Source organism: Phocoena phocoena, chromosome 7 (genome assembly GCF_963924675.1).
Source record: "Phocoena phocoena chromosome 7, mPhoPho1.1, whole genome shotgun sequence".
Lineage (NCBI taxonomy): Eukaryota > Metazoa > Chordata > Mammalia > Artiodactyla > Phocoenidae > Phocoena > Phocoena phocoena.
This window is the reverse complement of record NC_089225.1, coordinates 46,548,832-46,563,732: the sequence shown is the minus strand read 5'-3', so window position 1 is coordinate 46,563,732 and position 14,901 is coordinate 46,548,832.

Here is a 14,901-nt window from a genome sequence, read left to right as displayed (position 1 = left end):
ATTTCAATATTCAGCTGGCACCAAGGCCTACAATTATAGTTAAGCTTTTATTCTTTGTGTCTGCAATTACCTAAGCAGTGAAAGGAGATTTTCATGATTGCCATTAAGGGTTTAATTATGATGACTCAGATACAAGAACAGTTGTTAGCTAGACATCTATCCATCCCTCTGGGTAAATTGGCCCATGTGAGGACAGGGCCTAGAAGGATAGGCCAAAGCAGTAAAGGCAGCCAATCAGTTGCATTACTGTGGACTCAGGACACATTGCTGTCACTCTAGTTCCCTTTCAGCAGCTTTATATGGTATAGGCCACTTTAGTGGCCTTAGCGCCTTGAAAGGGCCAATTGACCTCAGGTGAAAAACAGTCTATTGTCTGATGCGATTCTCTTGCTCCAGGATTCTGGCTACTTACCCTGCACCAAAGGGTAAAATAAAAGAAAGTTCTTAGCATCTAAGTAATAAGAGACAAAGTAAACACTTTGAGTTTCTTGAAAAAGAACTGGAAGACTGGATATCCCTAACTCACTGGTTTTGTTTATTGAATGTTCCTGTCACTTTAATAGCCCATTTACAAATGTAATCCAACATTGAATATTTAGTGGCTTTGTTATAAGCCATATCAAACAATTTGAATCTAAGCATGTCAGAGAAGAATGTCACTGGTTTCCCTAGTTGTTTGACAGGCATGTTTGTTGGCAGATAATAAACCAAAAGTACCATTGTTTTTTAAAATCTGTGGAATCCAGACAACACTATGAACAAAGGAACAACTAGGAAATAGCCAAGATAGAGTTATTGTGGAGTGCTTTCAGCAGCTAGTTAGAAAGTATGCTAGATCATAATGAAACTAAGCAAAGGTGATCTTTTTTATCTGAGTGTTTAAAGTACATATTGTCCTGATTAGATGTTTATTTAAACAGGACATTAGTAATTATAATACAGACAAAAAAACCCTTCATGTTTTTGTTACATCAAGAAAAGAAATATTATTCATTGTCTATATGCTGAATTTATTTTAACAAGGATGTGTTGAACCACTTTTATAGCTCTAAGATATTTTTTTCTCTTCAGCTCAAACCTGTTCTACCATTTTAACTATTTGGAAAATAATTTGGATGAGTTTTAGAATGTACTAGAGCATGAGGGATTCTCAGTGGGAATTTCATGCCAAAATATATTATATTTTTAGAAAATGTTTAAAATTACCTTAGCCTGAGAAAGGTGAATTTGATTTTTTCATATTTAAAAATTTCCTTAAAATGAATTTAGTTTAAGTAGAATTTGAAAATATTTTGTCAGTGATTAAGTAGAACAGAGTCAGAATTATGCTTTAAATTGATTTTAAAATATTTAAATTAATATTTACTAACTTCTTAAAAGAGTATAAAACATGCCCCTGTGATCCACTATTTCAATAAAATTGCATATTAAGATTTAAATTGAAAAATTTGCAACTTAGAATTAAATGTAGAAACAGGAAAACATAAAATGCTCCCAACAGCAAAGTCAGCATAAAGTCACATTAGAAAGTGGCCACATAAAAAGGGCAAAAGTCTTAGAAATTAAGACATGAAAAGAAGGCAAGACCTACAATACACAAAGTGATGAGATACAGTGCATATGAGATTAAAGAGGGCCACTCTCCAAAAGTCTCCAAAAATAGACATCTTTTCTACTATACAGAACTTAAAAAGAAAAAAAAAAGCATGTGCAGACACAAAAGATAATTGCATCGCTCATTTAATTAGTCTTCTTTTGTTTTTGTTTTTAACACACAGTTTTGTAGCCCTCACTATAAACAGGCACCGGCCACTAGCTAGGTACTTTATGACATTAATTTATGTAATCTTCTAAGTAACTCTATCAGGTAGGCATTGGTATTACTACTGATGCACAGAGCAGATAACAATTTGCCCAAGACCACACAGCAGTAAATGGTATAGGTGATATTCAAATCCAGACAGGATGATTCCAGAGTAAGTGCACAGAACCGCTATGCTGAACTGACTCTGCTCAAGAAGCAGCTACTTCTCTGTTTACATATATCACTCCTCCTATTTTCATATTTCCAAGTTGTTGAAAATGAATAGTGTATACACACTATATACATAAGTGTATATATATAGTATACTATACACGCACTATGTACTATATATATTATATGTTATATACATAATACATATACACACTATATAATGATAGTGTATGTATATATAATATTATATTAAGCTGAACTCCATTCTCAGCCAACATAAGTTGCATGCTATTTGTTTTGGAATGTATTATCTGCATACAATTGAGAAACTGGTCGAATAAGATCATATGTGTCCAAAAACAAAGTTTTTCCCCCAATTTTTCCTTTAAAAGAGAGAACGTACCTTATAATTGAGTTATTTCATTATTAGTGTTAGTTTTGGATGATTAAAGAGCTTACCTATAATCTCTAGACTATTTTTTAAGGGGTTATACATAAGTTTACTTATTATCTATGGGATTAAAACCTCCCAATTGTGTTAGATGCCATTTTACATAAATCTTTTACAGATCACTTTAAAAAACAAGATAGTGACTGATTATGTTACAGAGATCCCATACTATAAAACTCCATTACTAAAAAAATAAACAAAGAAAACTAATGACAGCAAGAACAGAAATCTGAAACTTTCCTAATGTTATACAAATGGGAGGTTATAACTTGGGATAAAAGCTCCAATAACAGCATCATATATTGATTCTAAAACTCTCTGTATCAAATAAACTACCTGGACAAACAGATAAAGCTTTCTAGGAAATCTTTCCAGATGGCAAAGATCCAACTCAATTGACAACAAAGCAATTGATGTTGAAGATGCATAACAAGCATTTAAATAAAATTGTTTCATGGAATGTGAGAGAAAATGTTCCTAAGTTAAAATATCATTTTCAGCACGTGGCATTAACTTATATCTGTAATTAAATATTTAAAAGAAACACTGCAAAAAGACATCTGACTTTCTATTTATAACCTTAAAAGTTTATATCTAAAACTTTTTGTGGTTATATGTGCTAATTATGCAGTTTATGATATATAAGATTTGAGTGAGTATAATCTTAAATATTTAACACTTAGAAGTTGTTATTATCTTTAGCTGCTGTTCTCATTGTTTGAACAGCAGAAGTGAAATTAGGAAACTTGCTCCACTAGATTTTTATCTTATTCTGTTGAGTACAGCTCATGTTAAAGAACCTCAATAAATATTAAGTAACAATATTGACTCTTGTACTCTATCTTTAAATATACTTTTGAAGCTTGCATTAAATAAGTGTACTTTTATTAATATATACTTATTTCATAATTAATTTTTTTCCTATATATATATATGTTCATACATGTGTGTGTCTGTATTCTTCAGTATTACCAGTTTTAAGTTATTAGAAAAATTGGGCTCACACATTTATTCTCTGAACTTGTGTCAAATACTAACTAAATATATTACACCATATGCTTGAAAAGATTGGAAAGCACAAAATAATAAAGCTATAATATTCTTACAAAAAGAAAAACAGGCCCCCGAGCAACTGTAGACCATTGTAAATAATAATCTATCATTAAATATTTTATGAATATTTCACATAAGAATAATATTTATGAATGTGCCACAAAATGTTGGCTTATGTGCTGGAGGAACACAGATTTAGACTCATTCAAGATGATGAGCGCTGGGAAGGAATTTAAAGAAATTGATTAACACCAATGAACAATCATTCTAGGGGGACAGATATCACAAGTATTAAGAAAAGGGCCTTACAAATGACAGGAATTCCCATAATATTTTTAAATGATAGGTAATGGAACTCGTCTGGCTGGAGAGGTGAGAAAAAGTAGCAGCATGTGTGTGTAGCAGCATGTGTGTGTGGATACATACACCAGTGTCTTTGAATTAAGATGGGGATAGAATTGAATATCAAATTAAGAATTTATATTTAAACTAATACATAATGGGATGTCCACGGAAGATGTTGATTGATAGAAAATACTTTATAGAAATAGTGGTGACATGAAAATGGCCTTAAGTAAAATGATTATTATGACGGTGTATATGATGGACTAAAATGGGAAGAAATCGGATGCTAGGTGAAACAGAATAGGGAGATGGTCATATCAGTACAGATAAGGAGTCCATTCACGAGATGGTAAGAGGAATACGTGAATGGCGTACATTTTGGAGAAAAGTGGGGAATATATACGTGTGTGTGTGTGTGTGTGTGTGTGTGTGTGTGTGTGTTGTCAGGACAGTAGGGATACCTAGAGGTTTAATTTGTAATAACTATATAAAAATACCCATTGGCAGGCTCCAAATTTGCATTTTTCTTTAAATTAAGAAAACCCCATTCCCCATTTAATTGCCAGATTTGTAAGAGAAAAATTAGATACAAAATTAAAAGGTTGAATTATATAAATCAATCTTGGAGAGATAAGAGAGAAATTGCTTAAACACAAACCCTTACTCTTAAGAGACTGGTCCATAGTGCCACCTTGTGTTGATGATCTGGGCTTACTGTTTTGTGTTTGTTTTGTTTTGTTTTAAAAGTCTAATTTTCCTGGTGCTAAACCACATATAGAAGTAAATATAGGTGATTTTGCTCTAATTTCCAATTAGTGAAGTACTGAAATATGTAGCCAACAAATATTTTAAAATAATGCTTGTCCACTAGTCAATTTTTCTGCCGGCACTGTCTCGAATTATTGTATTATTTTGTAACCGAAATGTGGTCAATCCATTCGGGTCATGGAAAGGAGTATTCGGAACAGATGGATTCTGTACTGAATTTAAGGGTAGAACTAAACAAAGCATGTTGTTTTAAAGAATTTGTAACCAAAGAAGGTACATGACCAGGGTACGCACATTCTAATAAAACACTACAATTAATTTGCATTGGGTAGTTTCTATTTTTTTTACATCTATTTTTTAAATGGGTATAAATTACTGATATTTTAATAGAAAAATTTCGTGAATTCACTGTTTTGGAAATAATTGAAATAGGGACAGATCAAATCTATCTTCAGCAAGTCTTTCATTTTATCTTAGCCTTCATTATTTGAACCAACAGCTGATTACTGTTTTTAATCACCAGCCAAGTTAGATCATCTTCTATTAATCCCTGGGGAGCTAGTAGATAAAATGCTTGGGGAAGATCATGTAGACAATAAGGTGCAAGCCCTATTTCTAAAGCTACTATCCAAAATTGTCTCATGCCTTACAAGTCTGTGGATGCTTTCCATTGAATACTTTTTCTTCCTATAAAATCATAGCAGCTGTTTCTTTCCTATCTTCCCTTGTCTCAATGCCTGATTCATTTAAGGGAAAATAAGCTTGAATTGACTTTTTGTACGTTCCTCTTCCTCTTGTGGTATGATCTTTATGTCCTTAAACATAGCCTGGTATTAAATTAGAAAATAAAGATAGCATACATAATTTATTTAGAGTGTAATCTACCAAGATACTAGACCTATCCCTGAAAAAAATGTAGAATGCTCCTATTCTAAGTTACTCAATTCAGTTTAACTGCTTAATTAAAAATTTAGACATACCAACATGACTCTGAAGTCTTTATTTTTTATAAAGAAACAAGCGTTAGTGTTTTATATATATATATATATATACACACACATACACAATATATATTACAATGTTTAATTACATGTAAACTTTAAAATATGTTTTAAGTGTATGTATAATGTGTGTATGTATATATACATGTATAGAACATATATGTATAATTCCGAAAACTTTGTGTTCTCGTGGTTGTGGGATGTGCAGGTAATGGTATTATACATTCTATGTCTTCAGTAGTATGGATAATGACATTCTTATAGTTTCCATTAGGAAATGACTAAGGCATATTATCTATCTAATAAGGATAATTTTTGATTCTGTGTAAAATTTACTATAGGCTATGTTCTTCCCTTCTAGCACTCAAGTCAAAATTTTTTTATTTCTAGCAAGTTGGAGTATATTAATTAAAAAATCATTACTCTTATGACCAATTCAACAATATGCTAAATTATTGTCAAGGAATCTCAGCTCTTCATAAAAGCACATTTCTTAAATGACAAACAAGGAATTTGTCACTAGCAGTTATTCAGGATGTCATGTCTTTCCTTTTCATCATGAACATCTCTGTCATTCCTTTGCAGAATGCATATTTTTGTCTCTTTGAAGTACATTATTTTTAGGAGGAAAGCTCTCAGCAGGTTAGGGAATTTGAACTAGCCAGTGGAGAACTTAACTACATAAGCCCACTATACCTAATTACAAAAGATGAAGGTTTTAAAATTTGCATAATTGCAACTGTTGGTAGGGGTCAGTAACATATTTGCATTATCTACTTATGTTCCATACCAACACTTTTAAGCACCACTTAAAAAAAAGTCTGCTAAGTCAGATGCTTGTAGATGTCAGAACATTGTAACCTAAAATGCAGGTGATGCCTTTATCTACCTGCACCCCAGGGTTCTGACAGCTTTCTAAAATCAATTTCTAGGTTTTGGTACTATTTCATCTTCCAAATTTTGAAATATCCTTTCTACCCATAGCTGTGTGCAGCAAGAGAAGTGCCTGGGGCCTCTAAACCAAGTCCCAAGTACTCATTTATCAGTTTGCAAATAATCATTTCATTTGCTATAATTCATAACAATTAATACAAAAATGGCATTCACACAATAAAAGTGCAGAGATAATCAAGAGAAGTGGTTGGTTATAAAAATTTCCCTTGTCTATCCAATAACACAGGAACATTTGGCTTTTGTTAGAAAATGTTTTTTTCATACCTCTCGAATACAATATTTAGATTTGATATTTGTGTTTTATGCACAGAAAATAAAAAATTTCTACATACCATTAGAATACTCCAAAGAAGGAAAGGTGTTGGCATCTCAATCTACACAAATAGAAAAAGCTAGAAAATTATAATTTTTAGTTTTTCTATTTCTCCTTCATCAGCTTTCATGGAAAGTAATTAGCAATAACTATAAAAATATTTTTGATGAAAGAGGATAGCTAACATTACACCTAGGTATATACCAGTCATCTAATTATTGCTCCCATTGTGGTTTTAATTTGTGTATTTGATAGTCTCTTCTTAACATTTTCTTTTCAAAGTACTCTTTTCTTATCTCACAGCATAGTTTTTAATATTTAATCGAAAGTGAGTAATTTGGTTTATTTTAGTCAGTCCATGTTAGTAATTTACCCATCCTCAGAAGCCTGGTGTTCACCTTCTGTATTGGAGCATTTTACCCTAAATTCCTATTTTGATTTTTTGTTTGCTCATTTTTGCTCACTTCCTATTTGATACTCCCACTATGGCTATAGTAGCACATTGAACAGAGCATGTAGTCACTATTAGTTGAATAAGTGAAGAAATAAATGAAACGCACTTGCTATTATTTTGAGGACAACTAATCTTTACTAGTAAAAAAACGTTGAAGTGATGATCTATCATATTAACATTAGATTATTAGGGTTCTGCCACAAAGATATTATTAATAAAATATAGCTGTAATTTTGTGGGAAGAAGACAATGTGGACCAATGGAAAAGCCATGGACGGACTCCAGGGTCAGAAAAAGCAGGTTTAAATACAGGTTTAATTTCTATCAGCTCTGTAAACTTGGGCAAGTTTTTGAACTTCTCTGAGCTTCAGGTTCGCCTTCTATAAAATAGGGGCAAGATTTCTATTTTATTGGATTTTAATGAGAATTAGAAGTAACATTTCTAAATGTTACTAAATGTTTTTGAAATAACATTTCTAAACATTTCTAAATAACATTTGTAAAGAGCCTGGACCCTGCATATGGAAGCTACTAAATTCATGGCAGCTATTCTCATCATAATTTTTATTAGCAAATTCTCAAAGCCAATTTATCAATCCCCCTTTGCAGTTTCTAATTCAGTTATTTCAAATGTTATTTAGATATTTAAACAATAGCAGCTACAAAAAGATGTCCATTTCCCTAAGGTACAGGGATTCTTTTAGCCTTCAAAGTATAAAGCCTCTTATGATGGATGCATGGACTTCCTGGGACACCACTGGCGTTCCTGGTCTCCATACACTTAAGTGTTTTCATGTGGATGGAAGAGCAGTGGCTAAAGGCTCCACCAGGCATTTTTCCAGATGTCTCTGCCTGTAATGGGAAATATCCCCTGTCCTTTATTCTCTATCCCATTGAAATCTATGACAGGCTCCTCTTAAACTAGGAAAATGTTATTATGAGGTGGGGAGAAGGAATGGAACGCAGCATAAAGGTGATTTCTACCAAATATCAAACTCCAAGTATTTAATTCAAAATGTGTGATGTCCAGGGCACTAATGCAATCCCAGACTTCCATTCTCTAACACAGAGTCACAGGGGACATGTTATTACCCTGATGTGATTTTTTGAAAATTTCTTAATATAAGTTTTTTGGGGGGGGGCTGCTTTGGGTCTTTGTTGCTGCGCACGGGCTTTTCTCTGGTTGTGGCGAGCAGGGACTACTCTTTGTTGTGGTGTGCAGGCTTCCCATTGTGGTGGCTTCTCTTGTTGGGAGCACGGGCTCTAGGCACACGGGCTTCAGTAGTTGTGGCACGCGGGCTCAGTAGTTGTGGCTTGCGGGCTCTAGAGCGCAGGCTCAGTAGCTGTGGCGCACCGGCTTAGTTGTTCCGCGGCATGTGGGATCTTCCTGGACCAGGGCTCGAACCCATGTCTCCTGCATTGGCAGGCGGATCCTTAACCACTGTGCCACCAGGGAAGCCTTTAATATAAGTTTAACATAAACTTTAAAAATTATCATAGACATACAAAGATATAGAGACAACTAAAACCATTGAATATTAAATCTAAAAATGATGATTACTAGAAATCATTTCATAGTTGAGAAAACAATTCTCAAGGGATTGGGTGATTTCCTTCAGCTGATTTGCTTAATGAGAATGCTGAGGATTGGAACTCAGGTCTTCCTGCTTACTGTGCTAGGTGTCTTCTACTGGACTATATTTAAGCACATACCTGTGAAGCATAAGGCTCATCATCCCCCAAGATTATTGTGACTTGAGACAGCTAGCAAATAACTCAAGGGAAGTCCAGCTCAGATGTGGCCATCTCTGAAGTCTCTCTTGGCCTCTACATTACTGGGCCTGCTACTTCTAGCCTGTCTCTAAGGAGATTCACATGCAACATTACTGATGCAACATTGTGTGTCAGGACTTGGAGTGTGCCTCTTTGGTATTAGAAAGTTTCTAAGATGGAACATTTTAATCCTAGTTTATACAAAAAAAATGTGTTACTCTTGGCCAGTGCAATGTTTAGTCAGATACAAAGACTTAGAGAAACAATTTAGGAAAGAGATTGTAAAAAGAAAAAGGCATTTTATTTCCACAATGAGTCATGCTTTGTAAAATAAGAGTGAGTCTGGAGAGTCAAATGGTCAATTTTTTTTTTTTTTTTTTTACAATACAAGTGTAGCTGGAAGATAATTTATTTGGTCATAACACTATATTCATAACCCCCCCAACATTTGCTTACAAATCAAATATGACAAGAAGATATGTTTCCCCTAATTAAAATTGCTTATGGTATGCTGGCAATTCCCAGTAATCAAAATTGCACACGAAGTGAGGTTGTTTTAGCTGGCCCTTGGTGAATGTGTACATTTACTTCACACTTACAGTAAATACTGAGATTTTTCACTTGCACTGCCCAGGTTCCCTTCAGTTTCTGCTCTCCTGAGGTAACTTCCAAGCCTGGCGTTTTCTGTAACTTTATTCCTCAGCACTTTCCAGAAAAGAAGGCTATCAATGGGCCTCTAGTTTTATTGTTAACTCCTTCATAATAGGATAAAGCCTTTTCATCATTTTCAGTCATAGAAATTAAAAGAAAATATCTAACCACATTTCCTTTTTACGTAAAGTTAGACTGTCACTCCACAATATAATAAAATCTATACGTAGATTTCTGAGAGTGAGCATCAGATATAAGTGTATGTGCATGTGTGTGCATGTGTGTTTGTGTATGTGCCGTCTGTTTCCTGTCATATCCTCACCTTGATGCTAACGATAGTGTATGGCTCTGCATGAGTGTTTTTCTCACTGCAGATTTTGATTTTTCTGGGTTTTGAACTCTTGACAAATTTGGTGACACTGTGGCTGATCCACTTTATCCCTGCTTTGTTTGGGGGGATGGTCTTGCTCTCTGAGGCTCCACTTCCCCATTTTCACTGACTTCAGGAAAAGGTTCATTAAGCCTGATCTCTCTGTCTTTTTTCTTCCTCCCCTTTCTTCTCTCTTCTCCACACTGGACTCTGGAACTCTTTATTCCTCAGGTCCCCTGTAGGTTAAGCCTAAGCTCTTATCCTCTCTTCTCTTTAACTCACAGTCAGCATTGGCATCTGTATTCCATAACCCTCCATATGAATAAATAAAAGCAGGTACCAGCCTCCCAAATCTCCAGGTCTGGCCAGACAAACAGCTTGAGTCACAGCTCCCGTCACAATTTTATATCACCTTGGAGCAAAAACTACCCAATGCCATTGAGATGCATCTGACTGTAACTCCAATTCCCTGATGTTTAAGTTTGCCAGACTCCTACAAAGCTACTACATAGCCTGCAAATAACTTCTAAAGAAAGACAAATTATGGACATAAATGAAGCGCTAAGGCAGGAGGAATGGATGTATTTGTACATGGGATAAATAAGGGTTTCTGTGGAGAGTTTTATGCTGTTCAGAGGCTCTGATCTGTCAGTTGACAACTAGGGTCCAAGCCAGTTTGAAAAGTCGGAGAGGTAGTTTGTATTTGCCAAGGTTTTCTACTCTTCATTCTGTATATCTGTGCTTCTTGTTCTTCATAGAAATTTTGCATTTTAAAAATAGTGTGATTATTTGAAATTATTCCAAAATTATTGTTGTCTGAAAAAGAAACTCGTGAGGGGGAAGGGCTAGTACTCTAGCTCTTATAAAGTTTTGGTTTTGCTTCTGTTTTTAAACTTGAGGTAAACAATGTTGAGCCATTCATATTACTAGTTCACAGAACATTATCATCCTGGGTATATGCAAATCCCCTACCTTGGTGAATTGGTTGGTTGTTGATTTGTTAATTTTTTTAAATTTCTATTCATCCCTTAACCACACCTGTCGCTCCCTGAATGGGCAACCATCTGGATGTGCAGCTTTTTGTTACATTGTGTTCTTGCAAAATATGTATTGTATTATGTGTATGTATTTTAACGTACATGATACTGTTACATAACACTGTTTTCTACTTGTATCTTCTGTGCTTCTAGTACCCATCCTTGTTTTTAGATATAACACTGGTTCATTGTTTTTAACTGCTCCATAGTGTTCACAATGTGTACCTACCACATTTTGCCTGTCCATTAGAGGTCTGAGCTTCACTTCTGAGTAAAGAAAAACACACAAATACCCTAAAGTGTGTTTCCTCTTTTTTTGCTTGCTCTTGGAGTTTTTTTTCCGTGTCTGGGCTGGGTAAAGGGGATATAATGCCCAAATTTAAGAATGAAAACAAAAGGAGAAAGGGTGGGATCAGAATATGAGTCATTTAGAATAAAGATTAAGGCTAAAGTCTGTTAGATTCAATATCGTGTAGTAGTAGGGTCTGCAGTCTTAACATCTGTCTGGACTTGCTGAGTGCTAATCTTGGCTCATCTACTCACCATCTCTAACCTTAGGAAAGTTACTTCATCCTTTGAGCGTGGGTTACCTCATCTGTAACATGGATATAAACATAATACCTTTCTTGTACTAATCCAGATAGGCTATACTAAGCTGCTGTGACAAACCAACCCCAGATCTCAAGGGATTAAAACCACGGAAGATATCTCTTGCTCACGTTAATGTCTCTTAGGATCAACTGGGGGTTCTACTCCATGTTGCTTTCATCCTCGCTGCATGGCCTAGGTTGATGGACTGACCACCATATAAATTTCTGGCTGCTGAGATGGAGGGAAAAGAGAGCTCTGGAGTCTTACACAGGGAATTAAATACTCAGCCCACTGGTAACAACTATACTTCTGCTCAAAAGTTCTTGGCCATAACTGGTCATATGACCCTACCTGACCCCTGGAAGTCATAAAGGAAAATCTTACTCTGTGCCCAGAAATTGGAGAACCTGGAATATTCAGTGAAGCATCCTAATGATTACCATATGCCTCATGTGGTTGTTGTACGGATTACTGAAGTTGCTTCTTATCAAGTGATTGTACAATACCTAGAGCACACTAGACACTGAATAAATATTATTTTATAGTTATTTTATATGTTATTTTATCGTCCTAGTAAGATACATAGGCCTTTCATGCTGTCTCCAAAGTTAAACACTGAATTTTATTACTTACAAATCTTTCTTTTCTTCCCCACATATAATTAGAAAAATATGCCAACACTTCCTTCATGTTTCAGGTGAGTAGTTATTTTCCGTACCTTGATCCTTATTCCATTTCTTTTGGCTTTCCTAGCCACTGGCTCCTTGCCAATTCTGTCATTATAACTGTATCTTGCCCCTTGGATCTACTTGCCCTACCACCCCTGATGACAATTGGTGACAATCACAGCTGCCTTTACTACAGCTTTATTTGTATGTTTTGTCATATAAGTAGAATTATTATACAAACTAACCCTTTTTAAAAACGTAAGTAGAATTATTATACAAACTAGTCCTTTTTTAAACGTAAAAGGGGGGGCAGGAAGTCAAAACTAGGACTGTCTCAGGGAAACAAATGGATAGTCACTTTATCTACCTCAGCAATAAATTGATGAGCTGCTTTAATAGCTTTCTATGGTCCCCTTATTCCATACGGTGCCAGCTCACTAGGCTTATCATAATTTTGAGGATTTTTCTCATTTTTCAAGACACTTCAAGCATCACTTTTCCTAGGCACCTTTTCCTAAGTACCTGCTTCCTCCAGAGTTAGTACATTCTTCCTTTGTGTTCCCAAGAAACAGGCGTCTACTTCACGTTTTATGAAAACTATTTACATGTCTGTCTCATAAAGCTATGAGGTCCTTGAACACAGGGATCTCATTTCCTGTGTCTTTGTATCACCTGCAGAGTCCTGACACATTGTATCACCTGCAGAGTCCTGACACATGGTCAGCAATCAATGTTTGTTGCACGGATGAATGCAGTACTAGAAATGTAATACCTTAATTAAGGAGATCAAATCTTTAATGGGGTGGGAAGTGGGTATTTCAGGCGTTATGAGGGGACAGCTGGAGATAGGTTTTGAGAAAGAAAGGTATTTCAGTTTTGTCCTAAGAATTCATGTCAATCAAGTTTGATATTTACATTTGAATGCTGATTCTAGTTGATTTGTAGCCTTTGGAGTCAGTTTATGAGAATTACAGTGCTCTAATACTATCTCTATAGGATAGTTTTAGATGTTCTAAAACTGCAGATATTTTATTAATAATAACAATAGCAACAATAATCACACACATCTTTAGAGCATTTAAGCCCTTTAAATACGTAGACTTTCTTTAATTAAAAAAAAAGTCCCCAGTTCCATCTCTGACAGAATTTAGCAAGCTTACTAAAACAGCCCTCCTAAAGAGGCTGGTGGAAAAACTTTTAAAAAGGCCAAAATTTGCACAACGGTTCCATCGTCTCTATAACTCTCAATGGGATCCACTTACTCTCTATTATGTCCCCCTTTTTCTCTGACCCAGGGCCTTCATCATTTCATGAGCCTCAATGACTTCCCTAACCCTGATTTCTCGCTCCTCCAAATCCGTGGATCTACAGTCATATGGCCACAGACTGCAAGATAATAATTAGATCATATGACTTCCAATATCAAAAATTATTAATAAAGTGGCTCCCTATGATTTGAAAATTAAAGAACAGTATGCCCATTCAAAATCGCTCATCAGTTAGACCTAACTCACTTTCCCAGACTCAGGACCTACTATTACTCACCATACTTCCTACTCTTCAGTCACGCAATTGCCTGCCTGAATATACTATGAAGTTGTGCAGCTGTCTTTTTTATGTTTTTTCTTCCTTCCCTCATTTTTCTTAAAAAACTCTAATTTTTCAAGGCTTCCCTGGTGGAGCAGTGGTTAAGAATCTGCCTGCCAATGCAGGGGACACAGGTTCGAGCCCTGGTCCGGGAAGATCCCACATGCCGCAGAGCAACTAAGTCCATGCACCACAACTACTGAGCCTGCGCTCTTAGCCCGCAAGCCACAGCTACTGAAGCCCATGTGCCTAGAGCCCGTGCTCCGCAACAAGAGAAGCCACCACAATGAGAAGCCCACTCACTGCAACGAAAAGTAGCCCCCACCCGCTGCAACTAGAGAAAGCCCCCTGCACAGCAACGAAGACCCAACACAGCCAAAAATAAATAAATTTATTTTTTAAAAAACCTCTAATTTTTCAGTATCTAACTTAAATGATGCACCCTCCTTCCATTTCATTTCCATATATTTAAAATTTTACATCTCTAATGGATTTTAAGTTCAGTAGAAACTTTCATGTCCTGTTCATATTTATTCCTTTTAGCAATTACTTAAACTCCTGCAAGTTGTAATAACTTGTTTTAAATTTTAATTGAAGTAATTATTGTAAAATAACTTACTGCATTAGAGTTCTAATTCTGAACAAAGACATAATTTTTTAAACTGTCAGTTTTGGGGGATGAACTGGACTTTCACAAGTGTTTTATCTTTCTGCAATGATTTTACACAGGTTCATATATGTAGGCTGAGCACAATCTTTCTTATTTCTTGATTTCAGTTTCTATATATCAAGAGTTATAAAGCAATAATGGAATATGCTTTATAAAACTATGAAAATGTTTTGCAAAATATAGACAATGGTCATGAACTCAAAATTTTTAATATTATTTGAAATAAATCTCTAATAATCT